Source organism: Schistocerca americana, chromosome 7 (genome assembly GCF_021461395.2).
Source record: "Schistocerca americana isolate TAMUIC-IGC-003095 chromosome 7, iqSchAmer2.1, whole genome shotgun sequence".
In the NCBI taxonomy this organism is placed as follows: domain Eukaryota; kingdom Metazoa; phylum Arthropoda; class Insecta; order Orthoptera; family Acrididae; genus Schistocerca; species Schistocerca americana.
The window spans coordinates 178407938-178433417 of NC_060125.1; the positions used below are offsets into that span (position 1 = coordinate 178407938).

The following is a 25480-nucleotide window of genomic DNA, read 5'->3' on the forward strand; positions in this document are numbered from 1 at the left end:
AGATCTCATGATCCTAAAAGGCAGACGCCCAACGTTTTGCGTCGAGAAGATCTGGTGTTAGTGCTTTAGCGATGTATATTCTATCGAGTCGGCTGGTGGAATTGGTCGTGATGGGTATATGGCCCAGGTGGTCATCGTGTCGACAAGACGAAGGCGACTGCGGAGGAAGCCAAGTTCCGGACATGTGGTGAAATGTAAGTTTGAGAACGCAGTTGAAATCTCGGCGCACGATGAGTTGGTCGTACCTCTCGAGAAATAAAAACATATCTTCTGCGTAGAACTGGGAGCGGTCCCTCCGTTTATCTGTGCGCGATGGGGGGTAGAGATTAATGATTCCGATTCCCTCAACTGTCGGGACCACCTCTGGCGCCGTTGGGAGATAAGCGACATCGGAAACTGCAATCCCTTCTCGGAGGAGAATGGCAGCGCCTGTGTGTTCCATATCCGCCAGGGCGGCGTGTGTCTCGTAGCCATAGAACTCGTACCTATTTGGTGTCCTCAGTTCACAATAGCAAACTTATTTTGTAGTACTGGTAAAGATTAGAGTAAAATAATGTTTATTGCTTATGAAGACTTACTGAATAATTAAAAGGACTCACTAAATACTTACACTTTTAGAATCGGTAAAAAGTTAGCGACCCGTCCTGAGTTAGCACGGAAGTAGCTAAGGCCAGGCGACGTGTCTGGCGTAGCGCTAATAAATTACACATACAGGGTTATTACAAATGATTGAAGCGATTTCACAGCTCTACAATAGCTTTATTATTTGAGATATTTTCACAATGCTTTGAACACACATACAAAACTCAAAATGTTGTTTTAGGCATTCACAAATGTTCGATATGTGCCCCTTTAGTGATTCGGCAGACATCAAGCCGATAATCAAGTTCCTCCCACACTCGGCGCAGCATGTCCCCATCAATGAGTTCGAAAGCATCGTTGATGCGAGCTCGCAGTTCTGGCAGGTTTCTTGGTAGAGCAGGTTTAAACACTGAATCTTTCACATAACCCCACAGAAAGAAATCGCATGGGGTTAAGTCGGGAGAGCGTGGAGGCCATGACATGAATTGCTGATCATGATCTCCACCACGACCGATCCATCGGTTTTCCAATCTCTTGTTTAAGAAATGCCGAACATCGTGATGGAAGTGCGGTGGAGCACCATCCTGTTGAAAGACGAAGTCGGCGCTGTCGGTCTCCAGTTGTGGCATGAGCCAATTTTCCAGCATGTCCAGATACACGTGCCCTGTGACGTTATTTTCGCAGAAGAAAAAGGGGCCGTAAACTTTAAACCGTGAGATTGCACTAAACACGTTAACTTTTGGTCAATTGTGAATTTGCTGCACGAATGCGTGAGGATTCTCTGCCGCCCAGATTCGCACATTGTGTCTGTTCACTTCACCATTAAGAAAAAATGTAGCTTCATCACTGAAAACAAGTTTCGCACTGAACGCATCCTCTTCCATGAGCTGTTGCAGCCGCGCCGAAAATTCAAAGCGTTTGACTTTGTCATCGGGTGTCAGGGCTTGTAGCAATTGTAAACGGTAAGGCTTCTGCTTTAGCCTTTTCCGTGAGATTTTCCAAACCGTCGGCTGTGGTACGTTTAGCTCGCTGCTTGCTTTATTCATCGACTTCCGCGGGCTACACGTGAAACTTGCCCGCACGCGTTCAACCGTTTCTTCGCTCACTGCAGGCCGACCCGTTGATTTCCCCTTACAGAGGCATCCAGAAGCTTTAAACTCAGCATACCATCGTCGAATGGAGTTAGCAGTTGGTGGATCTTTGTTGAGCTTCGTCCTGAAGTGTCGTTGCACTGTTATCACTGACTGATGTGAGTGCATTCCAAGCACGACATACGCTTTCTCGGCTCCTGTCACCATTTTGTCTCACTCTCGAGCGCTCTGGCGGCAGAAACCTGAAGTGCGGCTTCAGCCGAACAAAACTTTATGAGTTTTTCTACGTATCTGTAGTGTGTCGTGACCATATGTTAATGAATGGAGCTACAGTGAATTTATGAAATCGCTTCAATCATTTGTAATAGCCCTGTATAAGGCTTCCTCTTGAATCAGTCTAATAGTGGAAACAATATAAAAATCCCTACAGTACTGTCGGCCGGGGCGGCAGAGCGGTTCTAGGCGCTACAGTCTGAAACCGCGCGACCGCTATGGTCGCAGGTTCGAATTCTGCCTCGGGCATGGATGTGTGTGATGTCCTCAGGTTAGTTAGGTTTAAGTAGTTCTAAGTTCTAGGGGACTGATGACCTGAGAAGTTAAGTCCCATAGTGCTCAGAGCCATTTGAAGCCTGTAGTACTTTCTGAAGGTAGCCTTCAAATACAGACAAAAAACGTGGGAGGGTCTTCAATTTATAATACATATAGATCAATCCATTAAAGTAGTCCGATATCATTTACGTGGTGTTAATTGCTCTGACACAACCTATTCAGTCTTGTTAAACGGTTTATATGCGCGTGTGATCTTACTAGACAGATTTTTTTCTATCAGGTGCGCAAGTAATTTTGAGTCGGTGGATATTTTCGAATTTTATTCACATATTGCGAGGTCGTTGACATCAGCTGTATTAGGTATGGATACACACGAAAATTTGTGCAAGAACGGGACTCGAACCCGTATTTCTCGCGCGCTCTGAGAGGCGTCTTGTCGCGGTAAGTGCGGCTCTCCCCTCGGAGGTTCGCGCCCTCACTCGAGCATGAGTGCGCGTGGTGTTCTTAGCGTTGGTTACACTACCGGTCATTAAAATTGCTACACCGAGAAGATGACGTGCTACAGTCGCAGAATTTAACCGACAGCAAGAAGACGCTGTGATATGGAATTGATAATCCTTTCAGAGCATTCACACAAGGCCGGTGGCGACACCTACAACGTGCTGACATGAGGAAAGTTTCCAATCGATTTCTCATACACAAACAACAGCTGACCGGCGTTGCCTGGTGAAACGTTGTTGTGATGCCTCGTGCGTACCATCACGTTTCCGACTTTGATAAAGATCGGATTGTAGCCCATCGCGATTGCGGTTTATTGTATCGCCACATTGCTGCTCGCGTTGGTCGAGATTCAATGACTGTTAGCAGAATATGGAATCGGTAGGTTCAGGAGGGTAATGCGGAACGTCGTGCTGGATCCCAACGGCCTCGTATCACTAGCAGTCAACATGACAGGCATCTTATCCCCTTGGCTGTAACGGATCGTGCAGCCACCTCTCGATCCCTGAGTCAACAGATGGGGACGTTTACAAGACAACAACCATGTTCGTGAACAGTTCGACGACGTTTGCAGCAGCATGCACTATCAGCTCGGAGGCCCTTGACGGTGCGTCACAGACAGGAGCGCCTACGATGATGTACTCAGCGACGAACCTCGGTGCACGAATGGCAAAACGTCATTTTTTCGGATGAATCCTGGTTCCGTTTACAGCACCATGATGGTCGCATCCATGTTTGGCGACATCGCGGTAAACGGACATTGGAAGCGTGTATTCTTCATCGCCATATTGGCGTATCACCCGGCGTGATGGTATGGGGTGCCATTCGTTACACGTCTCTGTCACCTCATGTTCGCATTGACGGCACTTTGAACAGTGCACGTTACATTTCAGATGTGTTACCATCCGTGGCTCTACCCTTCATTCGATTCCTGCTAAACCCTACATTTCAGCAGGATAATACACGACCGCATGTTGCAGGTCCTGTACGGACCTTTCTGGATACAGAAAATGTTCGACTGCTGCCGTGGCCAGCACATTCCCCAGATCTCTCAACAACCGAAAACGTCTGGTCAATGGCGGCCGAGGAACTGACTCGTCACAATACGCCAGTCACTACTCTTGATGAACTGTGATATCCTGTTGAAGTTGCATGGGCAGCTGTACCTGTACACGCCATTCAAGCTCTGTTTGACTCAATGCCCAGTCATATCAAGGCCGTTATTACGGCCAGAGTTGGTTGTCCTGGGTACTGATTTCTCAGGATCCATGCACCCAAATTGCGTGAAAATGTAATAACATGTCAGTTCTAGTATAATATATTTGTCCAATGAATACCCGTTTATCATCTGCATTTCTTCTTGGTGTAGCAATTTTAATGGCCAGTAGTGTAGTTTAAGTTACATTAAGTAGCGCGCGATTTCCAATTTTTCCACAATTACAAAAGTTTTTCTGGTGCTGGATTTCGTGCACGATCTGACCTCTCGACTATGTCCCCTGAATCTTCCATCGGATTCATATCGGGCCATCTAGGTGGCCAAACCATTCTCTAGAATTGTCCAGAATTTCTTCAAACCAACCGCGAACAACTGTGACTCGGTGACGTGGTGCATTGTCATCCAAATGTATTCCATCACTGAATGGCTGCAAGTGATCTCCAAGTAGCCGAAAATAAACATTTACAGTCAACGATTGGTTCTTTTTGACCAGAAGCCCTAGTTGATCCCATATAAACACAGCCCATACTATTACGTAGCCATTACCAACTTCGTGGGGTCTACACCACACGCGAACCATACCATCTGTTCTCACTAACTGAAATCGGGCCTCAGTTGGCCACACCACGGTTTTCCAGTCGTCTTCGGTCCAACAGATATGGTCACGAGCCTATAGAGGAGCTGCAGGCCACGTGTTGCTGTTAGCGAAGGCACTGGCATCGGCCGTCTGCTGCCATAACCCATTAACGCAAAATTTCGCCGCTCTGTCCTATCGGATCGTTCTTTTACATTTCACATTGATTTCTGCTGCTATTTCACGAAGTGTTGTTTGTCCCTTAGCCCTGAGAACCCCACATAAACGCCGCTACTCTCGGTCTTTATGTGAAGGCCGTCAGCCACTGCGTTTCCAGAATGAGATTTTCACTCTGCAGCGGAGTGAGCGGTGATATGAAACTTCCTGGCAGATTAAAATTGTGTGCCGGACCGAGAATCGAACTCGGGACCTTTGTCTTTGGCGGGAAAGGGCTCTACCAACTCAGCTACCCAAGCACGACTCACACCCCGTCTTCACAGCTTTTCTTCTGCCCTTCACAGAAGGTCTTCTGCAAACGCCGGCCAAAGTGGTCAAGCGGTTCTAGGCGCTTCAATCTGGGACCGCGCGACCTCTACGATCGCAGGTTCGAATCCTGCCTCGGGCATGGATGTGTGTGATGTCCTTAGGTTAGTCAGGTTTAAGTAGTTCTAAGTTCTAGGGGACTGATGACCTCAGATGTTAAGTCCCATAATGCTCGGAGCCATTTCTTCTGCGAACCCTGCAGAACTAGCACTCCTAAACGAAAGTATATTACGGCAAAGGTCCCGAGTTCGAGTCTCGGTCCAACACACAGTTTTAATCTGCCAGGAAGTTTCATATCAGCGCACACTCCGCTGCAGAGTGAAAATCCCATTCTGGAAACAACCCGAAGGCTGTCGCTAAGCCATGTCTCCGCAGTATCCTTTCCTACAGGAGTGCTAGTTCTGCAGGGTTCGCAAAAGAGCTTCTGTGAAGTTTGGAAGGTAGGAGACGAGGTACTGGCAGAACTGCGAGGGGGTGTCGTGAGTCGTACTTGGGTAGCTCAGTTGGAAGAGCACTTGTCCACGAAAGGCAAAGATCCCGAGTTCGAGTCTCTGTCTGGCACACAGTTTTAATCTGCCAGGAAGACTCAGCCACTGCGTTGCCCGTGGTGAGAGGTGATGCCTGAAATGAGGTACTTTCGACACACTGTTGACACTGTGGATCACGGAGTACTAAATTACCTAACCATTTCCGAAATGGAATGTCCCATGCGTCTAGCTCCAACTACCATTCCGCATTCACAACCTGTTAACTCGCGTCAGGCGGCAATAAGCACGTCGGAAGCCTTTTCACACGAATCACTTAAGTACAAATGACAGCACCGCCAATGCACTGCCATTTTACGTGTACACGGTACTATCGCCATCTGTGTATGAGTATGTCTCAGCGTAAGTGAAGATGGAGTGCGCCATTGTTTCCGGCTCATCAAGCACTTCCTGTGGAACTAGGGCGCGGAGATTTTTAATTGTGCTAGGGCGGTAGACATGTGAGTGCAAGTAAACAGAAAATCTATTACGTTTTGTCGACCAGCTAATTAAAACTTCATGACTACTCTGTGTAGAGATTTTCACTAACTTCAAAAAAATTGTCACGTATTATTTTAGTTAAAGTCGAGTAGGAGAGTGAACTATATTTTTTGGCAGTTGATACAAATTTTCTATCTCGTTGGACAGTATAATTCGAAATCGATAATCTTATTTTTTCTTTTAAGCGTACGATCACAGGGTCATTGTGACTTAACTACACAGGTGTTTCCGTAAGAGCGTGCAAAATTTAACAGGGCACAGAGCACGGACCACTGAACCATTTCAGGTAGGGAACCTGGGTTGGAAGAAGCCAGCTTATGGTTATAATAATACAGTGTACTTTCTTATTTACATTAGTTACAGTTAACTTTATGTACCATTATTTATATACTAAGATGGTATCTGTTCTTTCGGTTATGCCCGGGGAAAACATTTTCATCTGTCCTCGTTGACGTATGTCAACGCCTGTAAGCAGCTAAGGGTGTTCATTTCATTGTAATACCATTATTGACACAATGAACGTACCATTTGTACTGTGCTGAAACTGACGGCCATCAGTTCAAGCATGACATCGGCTAACGAGATTTTTAAGCACCCTGTCAAATATCCTCGGTGTGGTCCTCATGTTGCCAGGTACCTCATGTCTTCTTTCCAATGAACCAGTCTCCTGCATTCGTCCATCCAGAGAAATAAACACTCCTCGTCACGGATGTTGCGTTTAAGGGAATCGTTCCCTGTACATCATCTCAGCAGTGAGGTCATTTCAACGTACTTCCCCATACAGAAAGTACATGTCAGTGAGTTCCACGAAACTGTATCGGTACTGCGTCTCTGAACATCACCGAGTAATGAATTAGTCTGTTGTTGATTCATAACACGTTCTGACATGGGACAATGTAAATACGATACAACAGAGCCACGTTATGGACAAGCACATTAAACAAAACCTTCACTTCCTAGTTATCATGCTTGTCCACCTTGTTTCCTTGGAGGAAATAAAGAATTCACAGTACGTGTAAACTTGTTCGCATGTTAGTTGTAAATAAACTGGAAAACAGTAATGCTAGATAAAGCGGTAGACAAATTTACTTCCATATCTCCTGCAGCTGGCTTCTCTGTCCCTGGTTCTCTACCTCAAATTGTTCAGTGGAGCATTCTCTACGTTCTTTTACATTTTTACACGCTCTTACGGAAACACCCAGTATAGGGTGTGAGTCTATTAAAAAGCGTGTGCTTCTACAACGTGAAGACGGCGCACAAGGTACATTCTGTCGTGAGTTGATTTGCAACCAGAACCATAACACGTTCTGTCATGAAACAATGTGAATACGATACAACAGAGCCACGTTATGGACAAGCAAAGAAAACAAAACCTTGACTTCCTAGTAATCAGGCTCGTCCTTGTTTCCTTGGAGGAAATAAGGAAATCACAGTGCGTGTAAACTTGTACGCATGTTAGTTGTAAATAACCTAGAAAACAGTAATGCTAGACAAAGCGGTAGGCAAATTTACTTCCATATCTCCTTAAGCTGGCTTCTGAGACCCTTGGTTCTCTGCCTCATATTGTTCAGTGGAGCTTTCTCTACGTCCTAATACATTTTTGCACGCTCTTACGGAAGTACCATGTATAGGGGGTGAGTGTATTAGAAACCCTGCGTTTCTACAACGTGAAGAAGGCTCACTAGGTACACACTGTCGTGAGTTGATTTGCTACCAGAACTTCCGTTGTCCCTATGGTAAAAATATTTCTTAAAATACTAGGTCCTCCTTGTTTCCTTGGAGGAACTAAAGAATTCACAGTACGTGTAAACTTGTACGAATATTAATTGTAAATAAACCGGAAAAACAATGATGCTAGACAAAGTGGTAGACAAATTTACTTCCATATCTCCTTAAGCTGGCTTCTCCGACCCTGGTTGATTACCTCAAATTGTTCAGTTCAAAAATGGTTCAAATGGCTCTGAGCACTATGGGACTTAACTTTTGAGTTCATCAGTCCCCTAGAACTTAGAACTACTTAAACCTAACTAACCTAAGGACATCACAAACACCCATGCCCGAGGCAGGATTCGAACCTGCGATCATAGCGGTCGCGCGGTTCCAGACTGTAGCGCCTAGAACCGCTCGGCCACCCCGGCCGGCAATTGTTCAGTGGAGCATTCTCTACCCCTGTTACATTTTTGCACGCTCTTACGGAAACACCCTGTATAGGGTGTTAGTGTATTAAAAAGCCTGTTCTTCTACAACGTGAAGAAGACGTACTAGGTACACTCTGTCGTGAGTTGATTTGCTACCGGAACTTCCGTTGTCCCTACGGTTAAAATATTTATTAAAATACTAGGTCAACGAAGACGTATCCCCTAGTAATACTTCGCTATTCATAACTATAAAAATGGAACCCAAACGAATAAACGTAAAGTTGTAATTTTAGAGTAAAGTGCGCGCCACTCTAATATTTAACGCTTGCAGGAAACAAGAGCACGCGCCGGTCTAATTACGTCTGGAAAGGCTCGTATCGTTCTGTCCACGGTCTGCTGTGCGCAGAGTACGTAATTAACAGGCTCGCGGGCTGCCGACATGAATGTTTTGCATGTGGGCCGCGCGACTAACAATGCATGCAGGCGGGCCGCCGCAGGCCGGATGCAAATGGCCTGCATACAGCCGCCTGGCCCTGAGTTATGGCCGGCAGGGGCCTAACTGCCACCCGCCACCCTAACCAGATTGCTGTGCGGTCGCGTTCGGTTGACCAGGCTGCTCCTGTGACAATAGCTCGCCTATCAAGAGCTCTGCTACTGAAATGGTTCGTCGCTGTCCGGCACTGATTCTCCCTCGCAAGAAATCCTTATATCGGCTCACAAGCTGAGTTCGTGATGTTCACAGTGGCGTGTGCTAATGGCAGGACATCATTCAGGCTAAATGTGGAGGTGTTTTTGTATTGAGAACTCCTACAGGTAATAAAATGGTGCCCCTGAAACGTCTGCTATATTCTTCCGGTGGCGAATGACAGGAGGAACTTTTGTGTAAGACGTCGTACACAATGGTAAGGAGAGGTGGACTGCAGAGTGGTGCATCAACTGCTGTCGGAGAGCTGAACAGTAGCAGAAATGATAAGCGAAGAAATTAACATGGTAAACAAAAGATTTTCTTAACTTGTGATTTCCCAAGACTATGAAGACCTTTCGCAGCATAGGATTAAATAGCCAACCGGTTGCACGTAAACGGTAGGTATATTGACCTAGATTTCGACACCCGCTAGGGGTGTTTTCAGCAGAATGAAATGTAGCTAAATCGTAAAATTTATTTGCAAAAAAGCAACAGTACTGATTTGGAGCAGCTTGCTCAAGTCAAAAGACTGACTCATTACAACTAACGCAGCAAAAAAAAAAAAAAAAATAGAAAAAAAAACAGAGTCCATCTATCACAATGTCAATATGAATGAGACTCCCTAACGAAAGCACGAACAATGGTGACATAGCATTGAGATTTCTAGTACAAGTGGGATGAGTGGCTGCTGCTGGCCATCCAACACTGTGGCAACAGAGGTCGATCTTGGCACAGGGCACTGGAGACATGGCTCAACGAGTGTGCGCCATTGGGTCTGGCAGATCCCACATGACAGCTATCAGCATCAGAAGGAAACTTGCTATTCCATTGCGCCGGCCGTGGTGGCCGAGCGGTTCTAGGCGCTTCAGTCTGGAACTGTGCGTCCGCCACGGTCGCAGGTTCGAATCCTGCCTCGGGCATGGATGTGTGTGATGTCCTTAGGTTAGTTAGGTTTAAGTAGTTCTAAGTTCTACGGGACTGATGACCTCAGATGTTAAGCCCCATAGTGCTCAGAGCCATTTGAACCATATTCCATTGCCAACTTGGTACGCCAGTGTTGCTGAAGGTGTGGCTCAGCTAGTGTGCATCATTGGGTCTGGCAGATACCACATGATGGCTATCGGCATCAGAAGGGAAGTTGATATTCCATTGCCAACTTGATATGCCAGTGCTGCTGGAGGTGCAGCTCAGAAGGTGCACAGCATTGGACCCACCAGATCCCGCATGACAGCTGTGTAGAAGGTTTCCAACTTGATAAGCCAGTGGGATGGTGTCAATGTATGATATCACATAAATATCTGTTCGATTATGTGCCTCCAGTTGTACACCTACTGCGTACCACAGATGACATGTATTTCAGCCAAGGTTAGCTGACTGCACAAAATATTAGTCATTTCCTCTGTAAGGCGTCCGGATTTCAAAAAATGGTTCAAATGGCTCTGAGCACTATGGGACTTAACATCTGAGGTCATCAGTCCCCTAGAACTACTTAAACCTAACTAACCTAAGAACATCACACACATCCATGCCCGAGACAGGATTGGAACCTGCGACCGTAGCAGCAGCGCGGTTCCGGACTGAAGCGCCTAGAACCGCTCGGCCACCACGGCCGGCCGTCCGGATTTAACGGACCTTACATGAACTTTATCCATAACGACTGTACGATACAGTATGAGATCCTGAGAAAATAATTACATTATATCAACAAAATGCATTTGCAGTTAATCTCATGTACCCAAAAACTAACAAAAAAATCTCTAACAATCTATGGACAGTGGCATGAAACAAACAAGTTAAAGCGAAACGCAATTTGGAGACGAACCGAGCAGGTGGCTAGTGATATCGTTAAACTTCCATTAGCAAGAGAACGGCGAGCTTCAGCCCAGAAAGGGATAAGGCCAGAACAATACATTATTACTTTTAGTGTAAATGAGGCCGCGGCATAGAAAGAAAAATAAAAATCTTTATTCACCTCTAGCGAGACAGTGTTTGGCTGAAGCCATACTTGGCGATAGAGATGCGGTCTGGTGTGGAGAGTCCCATGATATAAAAGCATTTTTAAAGGCTCTCTCTCTCTCTCTCTCTCTCGCCTCGCGACAGGCTACACAAGGGTGGAAATAAGCAGGGGCGTTGAGAGTTTGCTTTCTGCGAAGTGAGGACGATATGCTTCACGTGTTGTGGCGACAGATAGCAAAGCAGTAGTTAAATATTCCTGCAGGACTTTTTGCTGGAAAAGAAATTGTGCACATCGCTCCAACCCATACCGAGTGTGCAATAGCCATTATTTCGACTAGGGAAAGATTAACATTCTACAGAATCCAGGAAAGTTGCGACTGAGTAAATTCAGTCAAGGCCAAGAGTAGGGAATTAGCGTTTCAGGCCCAGCACGGAGACAACGGTGCTGCAGATGCCGCTTGGTAAATTAACATCGCACATTAGGCAGCAGTAAATGTTGAGTCTAGATTTTGCTCACTTCAACTTGTGTACACTTTGACTACTGAATATCAAAAGCTAGGATACTAACCTACCCTCACATTGAGTACATGAGAGTTTTTTCATGGGTTCAAAAAGTAAATTTATTCTCCACAAACTCAGTGCATTACCCAGCTACGAAAATGTAGATTTAAACGAGCTGATGAGGATTTTTAATAATCATTCTTTCTTGAGATAAAAAAATTTTATGGGTAGAGATAATTTTAATAATCGTCATTTCAATATGTCCAAGAATTAAATATTTTGCTATTGAGCATCAAAAGTAATTGAACATGATTGTTTTATCACTTGACCCCTGAAAGCAACAGTTGATAAATTATATGTAGAATAAAAAAGGGAATACCTGTTTTGTCTTCCTAGAATAGACCCAAAATTTTCAGTTTTATTAAATCATGCATTTTAGGTATCTGACAACAGCATTTCTAACTAATTTTGATACGATCCATACCTGATATTAGTTGCCTTACAGGGCCAGGGTCATATTTATTTAGAATGTCTGTCTGACACCCTGGGCTTGAGAAGTCAGTTCAGAGGTTTTGTCCATTTGCAAGCTAAGTGGTAAACTAAGTTTGCACACATTAGTACACTCACTGTGGAGATACGATAGTTGGACGTGCCACACCTCAAAAGTACAAACTGGTGGCTGTGGAGCGGTGAAGAAGGTGTAAAACTGGCAGCAGGCATTCGTGTGAGCCTGCACCACTGACATACCACGGAGGGACATAAGTGTGGAAACATCAAAAACACAATACATTACCACGAAAAATGCGGTTTAGGAAAACTTGTCAGACAAAACAGCTTCCAGTCGTCTCGGAATGGATAAATTCAGTTCCTGTATGGATTTCATGGAAATCATACAACATTATTAGTACAAAATAGTGGCAACTCCAGGTAACGTGATCGAGGTTGGTAGCGATCTATTCTCCAAAGTAGACCACAAAGGCTCAATAACATTGGTGGTTAGGGGCGCTGTAACACTTCTTCGTCGTGCTCAGGAAACTGGTCATGGACAATTCGAGCTGGGTTAACAGGGGCGCTGTCGTCTTGGAAGACAACATGACCATTGGGGAACCAATATTTTAGCATGGGATGGACATCAGCCAAAATGGTCACATAATACTCGCACAATAACAACGGGATTCACGGAATGCCGCGTTAGTGCTGTTCATATCATCACGGACCACTCGCCATGTTTCACTCTCCGCAGCAAGCAGTCTTTATCAGGGGCCAGGGACAGCGTACACCAGACGTACAGTATCAGAAGTTGGAAACAGTGTAAAAAGACACTCAGCCAACCAAATGTCTTTCTTCCATTGCTCCATTGTCAGGGTTTTATGGCTTTGGTACCATGGTTTCCTGCTATGGGCGTCTCCATTTCTGGTATGTTGTTTTGGAATTCCAGCTCGCCCCGCAACTCGCAGCTTATGGAGCTCCCTTCGTGTTGTTTTGGTGTTGACAGGGCTGGCGTGTGCGACATTCTGGACCAAAGTGATTTTTGCGATTGTCGTCCTCTTATTTTTAGACAGAGTCTTCTTCAATGACGGTATATCATGGTCACTCAACACACTTTCGGCCGCGTTGTGACTTAAGGGATGATGTTTCTCCTCTTTCGCTGCATGTGGTATAAATCTTCGGTACGGTGCCTCTTAAAAGACCAAACTCTTCGGCTACCTCTACATCTACATGACTACTTCAATTCACATTTAAGTGCTTGGCAGAGGGTTCATCGAACCACAATCATACTACCTCTCTACCATTCCACTCCAGAACAGCGCGCGGGAAACACGAACACCTAAACCTTTCTGTTCGAGCTCTGATATCTCTTATTTTATTTTGATGATCATTCCTACCTATTTAGTTTGGGCTCAACAAAATATTTTCGCATTCGGAAGAGAAAGTTGGTGACTGAAATTTCGTAAATAGATCTCGCCGCGACGAAAAACGTCTTTGCTTTAATGACTTCCATCCCAACTCGCGTATCATATCTGCCACACTCTCTCCCCTATTACGTGATAATACATAACGAGCTGCCCTTTTTTGCACCCTTTCGATGCCCTCCGTCAATCCCACCTGGTAAGGATCCCACACCGCGCAGCAATATTCTATCAGAGGACGAACGAGTGTAGTGTAAGCTGTCTCTTTAGTGGACTTGTTGCATCTTCTAAGTGTCCTGCCAATGAAACGCAACCTTTGGCTCGCCTTCCCCACAATATTATCTATGTGGTCTTTCCAACCGAAGTTGTTCGTATTTTTAACACCCAGGTACGTAGTTGAATTGACAGCTTTGGGAATTGTACTATTTATCGAGTAATCGAATTCCAACGGATTTCTTTTGGAACTCATATGGATCACCTCACACTTTTCCTTATTTAGCGTCAACTATCACCTGCCACACCATACAACAATCTTTTCTAAATCGCTTTGCAACTAATACTGGTCTTCGGATGACCTTACCAGACGGTAAATTACAGCATCATCTGCGAACAACCTAACTGCTCAGATTGTCAACCAGGTCATTCATATAGATCAGGAACAGCAGAGGTCCCAGGACGCTTCCCTGGGGAACACCTGATATCACTTCAGTTTTACTCGATGATTTGCCGTCTATTACTACGAACTGCGTCCTTCCTGACAGGAAATCACGAATCCAGTCGCACAACAGACGGTACCCCATAGGCCCGGAGCTCGATTAGGAGTCGCTTGTGAGGAACGGTGTCGAAAGCTTTCCGGAAATCTAGAAATACGGAATCAACTTGAGATCCCCTGTCGATAGCGGCCATTACTTCTTGCAAATAAAGAGCTAGCTGCGTTGCACAAGAACGATGTTTTCTGAAACCATGCTGATTACGTATCAGTAGATCGTTCCCTTCGAGGTGATTCATAATGTTTGAATACAGTATATGCTCCAAAACCCTACTGCAAACCGACGTCAATGATATAGGTATGTAGTTCGATGGATTACTCCTTATACCCTTCTTAAACACTGGTACGACCTGCGCAATTTTCCAATCTGTAGGTACAGATCTATCGGTGAGCGAGCGGTTGTATATGATTGCTAAGTGGGGAGCTATTGTATCAGCGTAATCTGAAGGTAACCTAATCGGTATACAATCTGGACCTGAAGACTTGCCCGTATCAAGCGATTTGAGTTGCTTCGCAACACCTAAGGTATCTACTTCTAAGAACCTCATGCTAGCAGCTGTTTGTCTTGCAAATTCTGGAATATTCCATTCGTCTTCCCTGGTGAAGGAATTTCGGAAAACTTCGTTCAATAACTCCGCTGTAGCGGCACAGTCGTCGGTAACAGTACCATCGGCACTGCACAGCGAAGGTATTGACTGCGTCTTGCCGCTTGTATACTTTACATACGACCAGAATTTCTTCAGATTTTCTACCAAATTTCGATACTGTTTCGTTGTGGAAACTATTAAAGGCATCTCGTATTGAAGTCCGTGCCAAATTTCGAGCGTCTAAATTTTAGCCAATCTTCGGGATTTCGCGTTCTTCTGAACTTCGCATGCTTTTTCCGTTGCCTCCGCCACACACCGTCAGGTGGCTTGCGGAGTATGGATGTAGATGTAGATGAACAGCGTTCGGACCTGTTTTGTGTACCATGGGGGATCAGTTCCATCTCATACCAATTTATGAGGTATGAATCTCTCAATTGCTGTTGCTACTAGATCTTTGAATTTGAGCCACATCTCGTCTACATTTGCATAGTCAGTTCGGAAGGAATGGACATTGTCTCTTAGGAAGGCTTCTAGTGACTTTATCCGCTTTTTTTAAATAAAATTATTTTGCGTTTGTTTCTGGTGGATTTGGAAGAAACGGCATTGAGCCTAGCTACAACGGCCTTGTGGTCATTAATCCCTGTATCAGTCATGATGCTCTATCAGCTCTGGATTGTTTGTGGCTAAGAGGTCAAGCGTGTTTTCGCAACCATTTACAATTCGCGTGGGTTCGTGGACTAACTGCTCGAAATAATTTTCGGAGAAAGCATTTAGGACAAACTCTGAAGATGTTTTCTGCCTACCACCGGTTTTGAACAAGTATTTTTGCCAACATATCGAGGGAAGGTTGAAGTCCCCACCAACTATAACCGTATGAGTGGGGTATTTGTTACGAGACTCAAATTTTCTCTGAAGTATTCAGCAACTATATCATCGGAGTCTGGGGGTCGGTAGGAGCCAATTATTAACTTAGTTTGGCTGTGAAGTATAACCTCCACTCATACCAATTCGCACGGAGTATCTGCTTCGACTTCTCTATAAGATAAACCACTACCGACAGACACAAACACTCCACCACCAATTCTGCCTAATCTTTCCTGAACACCGTCTGAGACTTCGTAAAAATTTCTGCAGAACTTATTACAGGCTTTAGCCAGCTTTCTGTACCTATGAAGATTTCAGCTTCTGTGCTTTCTATTGGCGCTTGAAGCTCAGGGACTTTCCCAGCACAACTACAACAATTTACAACTACAATTCCGACTTTTCCTTCATCCAAGCACGTCCTGTATTTGCCATGCACCCTTTGAGATTGCAGCCCACCCCGTACTTTCCCGAGGCCTTCTAACCTAAAAAACCGCCCAGTCCACGCCACACAGCCTCCGCTATCCGTGCAGCCGCCAGCTGAGTGTAGTGAACTCCTGACCTATTCAGCGGAACCCGAAACCCCACCACCCTATGGCGCAAGTCAAGGAATCTGCAGCCAACACGGTCGCAAAACCGTCTGAGCCTCTGATTCGGACCCTCCACCCGGGTCTGCACCTAAGGTCCGCAGTCGGTTCTGTCAACGATGCTGCAGATGGTGAGCTCTGCCTTCATCTCGTAAGCAAGACCGTCAGCCTTCACCAAATCAGATAGCCCCTGGAATCCAGAGAGAATTTCCTCAGATCCAAAGCGACAAACGTCATTAGTGCCGACATGTGCCACCACCTGCAGCTGGCTGCACCCTGTGCTCTTCATGGCATCCGGACGGACCCTTTCCACATCAGGAATGACTCCACCCGGAATGCACACGGAGTGCACACTGGATTTATTCCCCTCCTTAGCCGCCATATCCCTAAGGGGCCCCATTACGCGCCTAACATTGGAGCTCCCAACTTCCAATTAGCCCACCCTCTGTGATTGCCCGGACCTTGAAGGCTGAGAATCATCCTCTGAAACAGGGCAGGCAGCTGCATCTGGCTCAGCCAGAGACAGTGTCTGAAACCCGTTTGTCAGACGCACCGGGGAGGCTTTCTAATCAACCTCCGGGGACGTCTTTCGCTGCCTGCCACGCCTTGGAACGACCTCCCAATCAACCACAGGCGAGGGCTCAGCCCCACTGCGGGCAGCAACCGGGGCAACCACAGCGGCAGACCGATCTGGGGACCGACGGGACAAGGTTGACATCCCCGTGATACCCAAGTCCGGCTGCCCACAGTGGTGCCCATTGGCAACAGCCTCAAGCTGCGCGACCCAAGTCAGCGCCGCTTGCAGCTGTGAGCGAAGGGATGCCAACTCAGCCCTCATCCGAACACATCACAGTCCCCGTCCATTCTAATCGATGTTGAACAACAGTTACTGAAACACGACTCTGAGCCTCGATAACGCAAGGGAAACACGCAAAGAATGTATTAACTAACCTATACAAATGCCTAACGACTGCGCTACCATCTGCATGAATTTACGATTACAGTAAAATTCGAAATTACATCTATACGAAACTCACACGCAATTTAAGTAAGAATCTACGAAGTAAACACTAAAGCGCGATGTTACAAGCCTCAAATATATACGCCCGAAATTTATGAATGAAACAATGCAAGTACCCAAAAACACGCAAAGAAATTAAGAATTAAACTATGTAACAAATAAGTAAGCTAGGGGTATACGACATGCTGCTGCAGCTGCTTATCCAACGGCGGCAGGGAGCACACTGGCTGTGACCAACCGACACTGGCCGTTCAAAACAAGAACAGACGACAGACCAATACGCGAATTTACACTATACAGGTACTAAAGCGCGATGCTACAACCCTCAAATACTATAATACGCCCGAAATTTATGGATTAAACGATGCAAGTACCCAAAAACACGCAAAGAAATTAAGAATTAAACTATGTAACAAATAAGTAAGCTAGGGGTATACGACTTGCTGCTGGAGCTGCTTATCCAACGGCGGCAGGGAGCACACTGGCTGTGACCAACCGACACTGGCCGTTCAAAACAAGAACAGACGACAGACCACTACGCGAATTTACACTATTCAGGTACTAAAGCGCGATGCTACAACCCTCAAATACTATAATACGCCCGAAATTTATGGGTTAAACAATGCAAGTACCCAAAAACACGCAAAGAAATTAAGAATTAAACTATGTAACAAATAAGTAAGCTAGGGGTATACGACTTGCTGCTGGAGCTGCTTATCCAACGGCGGCAGGGAGCACACTGGCTGTGACCAACCGACACTGGCCGTTCAAAACAAGAACAGACGACAGACCACTACGCGAATTTACACTATTCAGGTACTAAAGCGCGATGCTACAACCCTCAAATACAATAATACGCCCGAAATTTATGGATTAAACAATGCAAGTACCCAAAAACACGCAAAGAAATTAAGAATTAAACTATGTAACAAATAAGTAAGCTAAGGGTATACGACTTGCTGCTGGAGCTGCTTATCCAACGGCGGCAAGGAGTACTTGCTGACAGAAGTTCTGGCCATACTATAACCAACAGTTTGTCCACGTCAGAATCACTTAGATACGACATAATGCACGTACAACAACTACAGAGAACACAGTTCCAGCCACGACGCAGGCATTTTTCGCCGTGTTTCCGTACTTTTGCCCCCCCCCCCCCCCCTCAATGTAAGTCATGGCAATGAAGCGCAGAAAGGTGGATCGAAAAAGAAATGTGACAGAATGATAGGAAGGAGCTACTGTCGCATTGCAGTTTTCATGACAACACCGTGAAAAGAGTTGCCCAGTTTGTTACTGTGTAAATGTGAAACGTCCAACGTAAAAGCGTTTCACTCGCAGCGATATAACACGTCGCAAAAAGATCCTTTCCGACGGCGCCCAGAGGCGAGTGCTACGCCTTGTCAATGACAATCTGTTTCAAACCTGACAGATATTGGTGCTCGCAGTGAATGCAGAGCCATCTCAGTCAGTTTCGGAGCAAAACATTGCGGGGGAAGTGCATGCATTCTGTTGACATTTGGAGCCGAGTACCTCGCGAAAGGTTATAGCTCACAGCAGCAAGTACTTGTGGGCTACACAAGAAATAGATATTGGAAGCCCCTGAAGAGTCGAGAATTTTCCCCTTTCCAAATCATGCAAGGCATCGAATGTACAGAAGGCCAAATGGGTCATACGTGACGAGGGTGGCGCTTGGGATGGAGATGGTTCTGTGGTATTTTGAGGATGTTTTCCTTATCATGAGCTGGTCTTTGAACATGGACCAGGGTGCTTGTTTCATCATATATGGTAACCATTTGTTGCCTTTACTCTACATCTTCATGGCGAGCATGCTGTGGACAATCCCGGCATCCAAGACGACAACAGCTGTGTTCAGTCACAGTCATCAGTTCCTGGATTTACAAACATTCAGGCATCTTATCGTAACCCTCAGAAAATCGTAGAACTATTTGATCAGTGGCTGATAAAAAAAATGGCTCTGAGCACTATGGGACTCAACTGCTGAGCTCATTAGTCCCCTAGAACTTAGAACTAGTTAAACCTAACTAACCTAAGGACATCACAAACATCCATGCCCGAGGCAGGATTCGAACCTGCGACCGTAGCGGTCTTGCGGTTCCAGACTGCAACGCCTTTAACCGCACGGCCACTTCGGCCGGCTGTGGCTGATACGTAACAGCAATATCTCCACATTTTGGTAGCCCCACGGTAGTGGTGTGGCTTCAGCTGGCTTGGCACATCTTATCTACCTTGTCGTGTGTCTTCCTTGCCCATTTCAGACAGCAGACGATGTTCCATCCTATTAGCATTACTTCTACCGGGAGTAGTTAATACTTTTTCCATTGCTGTTATTAGACATAATATGTCAGTTATTATTAAACTGAGGCAACGGCCTTGCCGCAGTGTCTACACCGGTTCCCGTCAGATCACCGATGTTAAGCGCTGTTGGGCGTGGCCGGCACTTGGATGGGTGACCATTCGGGCCTCCATGCGCTGTTGCCATTTTTCTGGGTACACTCAGCCTCGTGATACCAATTGAGGAGCTACTCGACCGAATAGTAGCGGCTCTGGTCACTTAAAACTATCATAACGACCAGGAGAGCGGTGTGCTGACCACACGCCCCTCCTATCCGCATCCTCTGCTGAGGATGACACGGCGGTCGGATGGTCCCGATGGGCGACTTCTGGCCTGAAGACGGAGTGCTTTATTTTATTTTTATTATTAAATTGAAGCCACTAACCTGTAAACACCCAGCGTATAGCCATATGCACAAAAAAATTACACACGCATCGCCCGTAAACTAGTTCGTAACACGTCATTTACGTCAATCTCATGCAAATGATCTACGGTGACAGACCAACGAAGAACTGAAAGGCGCAACAACCAGATGGCCTAACTACTGAATTACTGAAATGTGGTGGCCTTCTTTTAAAGCTGAGGTTCTTCCACATAAGGAAGAAATGTTCATAGGCAGCTCTAGTACAGAGCACGAATCAAATGAAGTATAAAACAAATGGCAGATAAATAATTGTGGAATTTGCCGTAGTACTAGTTTACTTGATTCAGCTTGCAAGATCTAGAGAACGATTGTCAACAACCGATTCCAAGAGATACGGAGACAGTCCTCGCTGGAGATATAAGCGGTTTAAGAAAATGCTACTTCTGTACTGGTTTCTACTCTTGAGCAAGTAATATGAAACTGAATCATTTTTTGCAATTTTAGGTATGGTTTACAGGGAAATTTGAAGGCGGCGGTATACCGCCACCAGATCAATAGTGTATCTCGAACTCTCTACAACAACAATACTGGCAAATAAACAGTGCCCATGGTTTTACAGAATCTTTCCAGTGGACAGAGGAGTTAGAAAGGATTGCAATTTGGCAGCGACATTAATTTAACACCTATCTGGGACACATGACATTCTTTCAGTAGTTCTGGGTCGAGAGTCCACCTAAACTGCTTGCAATTCGCTGAGAACGTAACGAACACACAGCACTGGAAAAAGTATTAACAACGCCCGATAGACACAAACTTAAGATATCGACAGAAGGGCCAAAAGTTTTGACGTTCAGAGAGAAGCAATCCACCTTTGTCTGAAAAAGTAACACTCAAAGAGATCATGAATTTTACAAGTGAATAGCAGTTTCTGTCGTTCTGTGAATATGAGAACTGAACTTTCTCACGAAGGCTCGATGAAGCATCTAGTCATTCGATATGAGACTAAGATAAATACTTTTAGTGTGTCCATCTTGTTTTGTGTCTGCAACGAAGTCACTCGAACGAATCGAATGTACTTTTGTTAAATGAGGAGATCTGGGATTACATAGAAACTGGCAACTCCACAGTTATAAAATGGAGGATTTGAGATACCTCATAAAAATGCTGCTATATACAAGACTGCCATAAAGAGAGATCAGAAAATCCTGTGGAAACGATGGAGTTTTCAATAAGTGGAAAGTCACATGAAGCCAGAACAGACACTTTGCCTTATCCGTGAAAGTTCAACGCTGCTACTCGCTCCAAAATACATTCAAAATTAATAATCTGACGCAAATTACTGAGCTCGTAATTATAATGGCGTAAGAACCATATCTTAACACCACAAGCCAGTGACGGAGGCAGCAATAGCAAAGATAAAACTGCAAATCGTTAACTTAGTTTGCAGGGTGTGTTAGTCCAGAGCGTTTCCTGAAGCAACTAGACACTAAGAATTTTCGTTTTTTATTTATTGCGCTAGACGACAGTCATGCAGTCCAGTCGGTCTCCAGCAACTCGCTGCAACGGAATGAGGAAATCAAGTCGGTCTCCACTCCTTTCACATTTAAGATTGGTTCAAATGGCTCTGAGCACTACGGGACTCAACTGCTGCGGTCATTAGTCCCCTAGAACTTAGAACTACTTAAACCTAACTAACCTAAGGACATCACACACATCCATGCCCGAGGCAGGGTTCGAACCTGCGACCGTAGCAGTCGCACGGTTCCGGACTGCGCGCCTAGAACCGCGAGACCACCGCGGCCGGCTCACATTTAAGACAGCGTAACAATTATATTATACATTGTTGGGTATATTTATAAATTATAGAGTGATTGCTGCACTCTGTAATTTATAGGTCACATAACAGTCGCTGAGTGAACCCACTTTCGGAATGGAAGGTAACCTGACATTGTTGGATAATTAATTTACGATTAATTTTTTAATATTACAATAATTTTAAATTTTTTGATATTGTACATCACTTGATTTGTAATCTCTTGCTGAAAAATCGTATTTTCGGTTTCAAAACTGCAGTAATTCAGCTAAAAATTTGAACTTGGGTATTCATTTTGATTTGTCATTAATTATTTCGCTAATGTCAGCCTTCAACAATCGCCCACATGAATTCAGTAATATAACATTGTTCTGAACTAGTAATAAATTTTAGCTTTTAGAAAAGTATCAAACATTGTGTGAGACTTTCAACTTCATATTATGTAACCAATGAAGTGCCACCCTGTAGCGTTTTTGTGCCTGGTGATATTAGCATTACCTTTTGCGAAATAATTAAAAAGAAAATTGAAAACTTCGGAGAGGCACTCATAAATGGCAAATTTGCTGGAAACGATACGAAAATGACAAATATTCAAAAAGCCATATGTCCAGAAAGCTATAAATTGGGAAACAGATACATGTCGGATGCTGCACTAAAATATTGTATCAGATATTTCAGTTGGTACTATTTGTGGGAATTACACTTCACAAGGAAGAGGAAAAGAGATGCGTAGCTCTTTTCTTACTTTGTGTTCCAAGCAGTACCCATCGATTCTGCCCTGACCATCGACTACGGCCACACGCGCGGTTTCTCCAGCTGCAAGAGACCCGACAGAAATAGCGGCAGCGTCTCAGTCAGGGTGGGCACAGAGCGCTGGAATCCACTCCACTGCTGCAGAGACGGGGCGTGCCTTCAACGTGGCGTGCAGCGCAATGCGCTCCTAGCCTGTTTCTCTGCAGGAATTCTACCTGTATGCGTGGCCACACGAGCAGTTTTTCACGCAGCGTTCAGTCCGTCGCGCCCTCACGACAATAACGTCTCACAAGGGGAGGCCGCCAATTGTAAAATTCAGATTCGATTCATACTGCGCATAATAAAAGCTCATGGCCAGAGGTGTAATGTGGCAAAGCACCAAGATGCACTTCTCAGCCGTTGTCGAGAAAATCGACAGTTAAAAGAAACCGTTGCGGTGAAATAATCTCTACGATTAATAATTTTCTACAGCGTCGTGGCGCAGCGGTAAGCGCTCGGGTTCGTAATCCGAAGGTCGCCGGATCGAGTCTCACGCCATGCAACCCTTTTTTTTAGTATTTGTTTTTTGTAATTCATATATATAATTCCCGGCAATCAGTTGCAACAGTTACGCATATAATAAGTTGTTGAAAGTCGTTTGTCGTGGAAAAACTGGCGACTTCGAACATTATTATGTTTTCCGCAAACGAAGTTGTATTTCACAAATGTTATTAATTGTCTTCATAATGTTAACCACGTATAGTTAACGGAAGACGTAGAAACGGTATTCCGAAACGAATACGTATAGCGTAAGTCAAACGTTCGAATTAGAAAAGAGACCCCACGAACACAAATTTGCTGCGGCAGGTATGAAATATAAACTCCGTTACTCGCTCGTTACACTTGAAGGACAGATGTTGAATGGGCCGAAACGAGCCGCCGCATAACAGCGTAGTTGCCTGCTAACTTCGAAAGAAGGTGGGTGCGGTCCCTAGCGCAACTTATAACATCGTCGAAAATCAGTGCGGACGGGAGAGCTTTGGTATACCCTATTAAAAAAACGGACAAATGGAGGCGGTACAATTGGAGAGCGATCCGCCTTCACCAACATGCATAAGCAATTCATTAATAGTTTATATATATAAATTACAAAAAAAACTAATAATTAAAAAAATGCTTGGCACGAGATTCGATCCGGCGACCTTCGGATTACGAACCCGAGCGCTTACCGCTGCGCCACAACGCTGTACAAAATTATTAATCGTAGAGAGTATTTCACCGCAACGGTTTCTTTTAACTGTCGATTTTCTCGACAACGGCTGAGAAGTGCATCTTGGTGCTTTGCCACATTACACCTCTGGCCATGAGCTTTTATTATGCGCAGTATGAGTCGAATCTGAATTTCACAATTGGCGGCCTCCCCTTGTCAGTGTCGCTGTGCAACGTGCAACGTGGTAGCAGTATATACACATAACAAAAAGAGTTTTACATCACACCGGTTCCCAGAACTCTGCATTGTTACTTCTTGCCAGGAAGGGATCTCAACAAAGGAAGTGGCGAGACGTCTCGGAATGAATCAAAGCGATGTTGTTCGGACATGGACGAGACGCAGACAGGAACTGTCAATGACATGCCTCGGTCAGACCGCCGAAGGGCTACTACTGCAGTGCATGACCGCTACCTACGGATTATGGCTCGGAGAAACCCTGTCAGCAACACCACCATGTTGAATAATGCTTTCGTGCAGTCACAGGACGTAGTGTTACCACTCAAACTGTGCGCAATAGACTGCATGATGCTCAACTTCCCTCTCCACGTCCATCTTGGCAACCACAACACCATGCAGCGCGCTACAGATGGGCAAAAAAACGTGCCGAATCGACCGCTCAGGATTGACATCACATTCTCTTCACCGTTGAGTGTCGCATATGCCTTCAACCAGACAATCGTGGGAGACATGTTTGGAGGCAACCCGGTCAGGCTGAACGCCTTAGACACGCTGTCCAGCGAGTGCGGCAAGGTGGAGGTTCCCTGCTGTTTTGGGGTGGCATTATGTGGGGCCGACGTACGCCGTTGGTAGTCATGGAAGGCGCCGTAACGGCTGTACGATACGTGAGTGCCATCCTCCGACCGATAGTGGTACCATATCGTTAGCACATTGTCGAGGCATTCGTCTTTGTGGACTACAATTCGGGCCCCTCGTGCACATTTTGTCAATGACTTTCTTCAGGATAACGACATCGCTCGACTAGAGTGGCCGGCTTGTTCTCCAGACATGAACCTTATCGAACATGCCTGGGATAGATTGAGGCCTGTTTATGGACGACGTGGCCCACCAGCCACTCTGAGGGATCCACGCCGAATCGCCGTTGAGGTGTGGGACAATCTGGACCAAAAGTGCCTTGATGAACTTGTAGATAGTATGCCACGTCGAATACAGGCAAGCATCAACGCAAGAGGACGTGCTATTAGGTATTAGAGGTATCGGTGTGTACAGCAGTCTGGATCACCACCTCTGAAGGTCTCGCTGTGTGGTGGTACAACACGCAATGTGTGTTTTTCATGAGCTATAAAAAGGTGGAAATGATGTTAACGTTCATATCCATTCCAGTTTTCTGTACAGGTTCCGGAACTCTCGGAACCGATGTGATGCAAAACTTTCTTTTGTTGTGTGTATACGATTTCGAGTGCCCAGACTACAAAAACAGAAGTGTGAAAACGGAGTGGCTAGAACTCACGATAGCCTTTGTTGGGGGAGAGTAGGAGAAAATGTAATAAAGTTAATAGGTATGAAAACTATAAGAAAAGTCTTAGCTACCACTTAAAAAACACGGAAATTTTTTTAACAGTATATTGCTGGATGGAATACAATGCTTATGTATTTTACAACGCAATCCCATTATGTCAGCGCTCGACAAGCTTCTCAGTTCCAAGTGCACAACATTCTTGTGTGCGTATGTGTAACAAGTTACTGTATGTACTACTGCCTGTACTTTCTGATGGTTGGCTCTGAGCACTATGGGACTCAACTTCTGAGGTCATTAGTCCCCTAGAACTTAGAACTAGTTAAACCTAAGGACATCACAAACATCCATGCCCTAGGCAGGATTCGAACCTGCGACCGGAGC

The 25480-nt window shown here is 45.3% G+C and overlaps 1 pseudogene; it reads left to right on the top strand.

Annotated features, from left to right (window-relative positions):
- Nucleotides 1-19471: 19471 nt before the first annotated feature.
- On the top strand, nucleotides 19472-19589 carry LOC124623221 (annotated as a pseudogene).
- Nucleotides 19590-25480: the final 5891 nt, after the last annotated feature.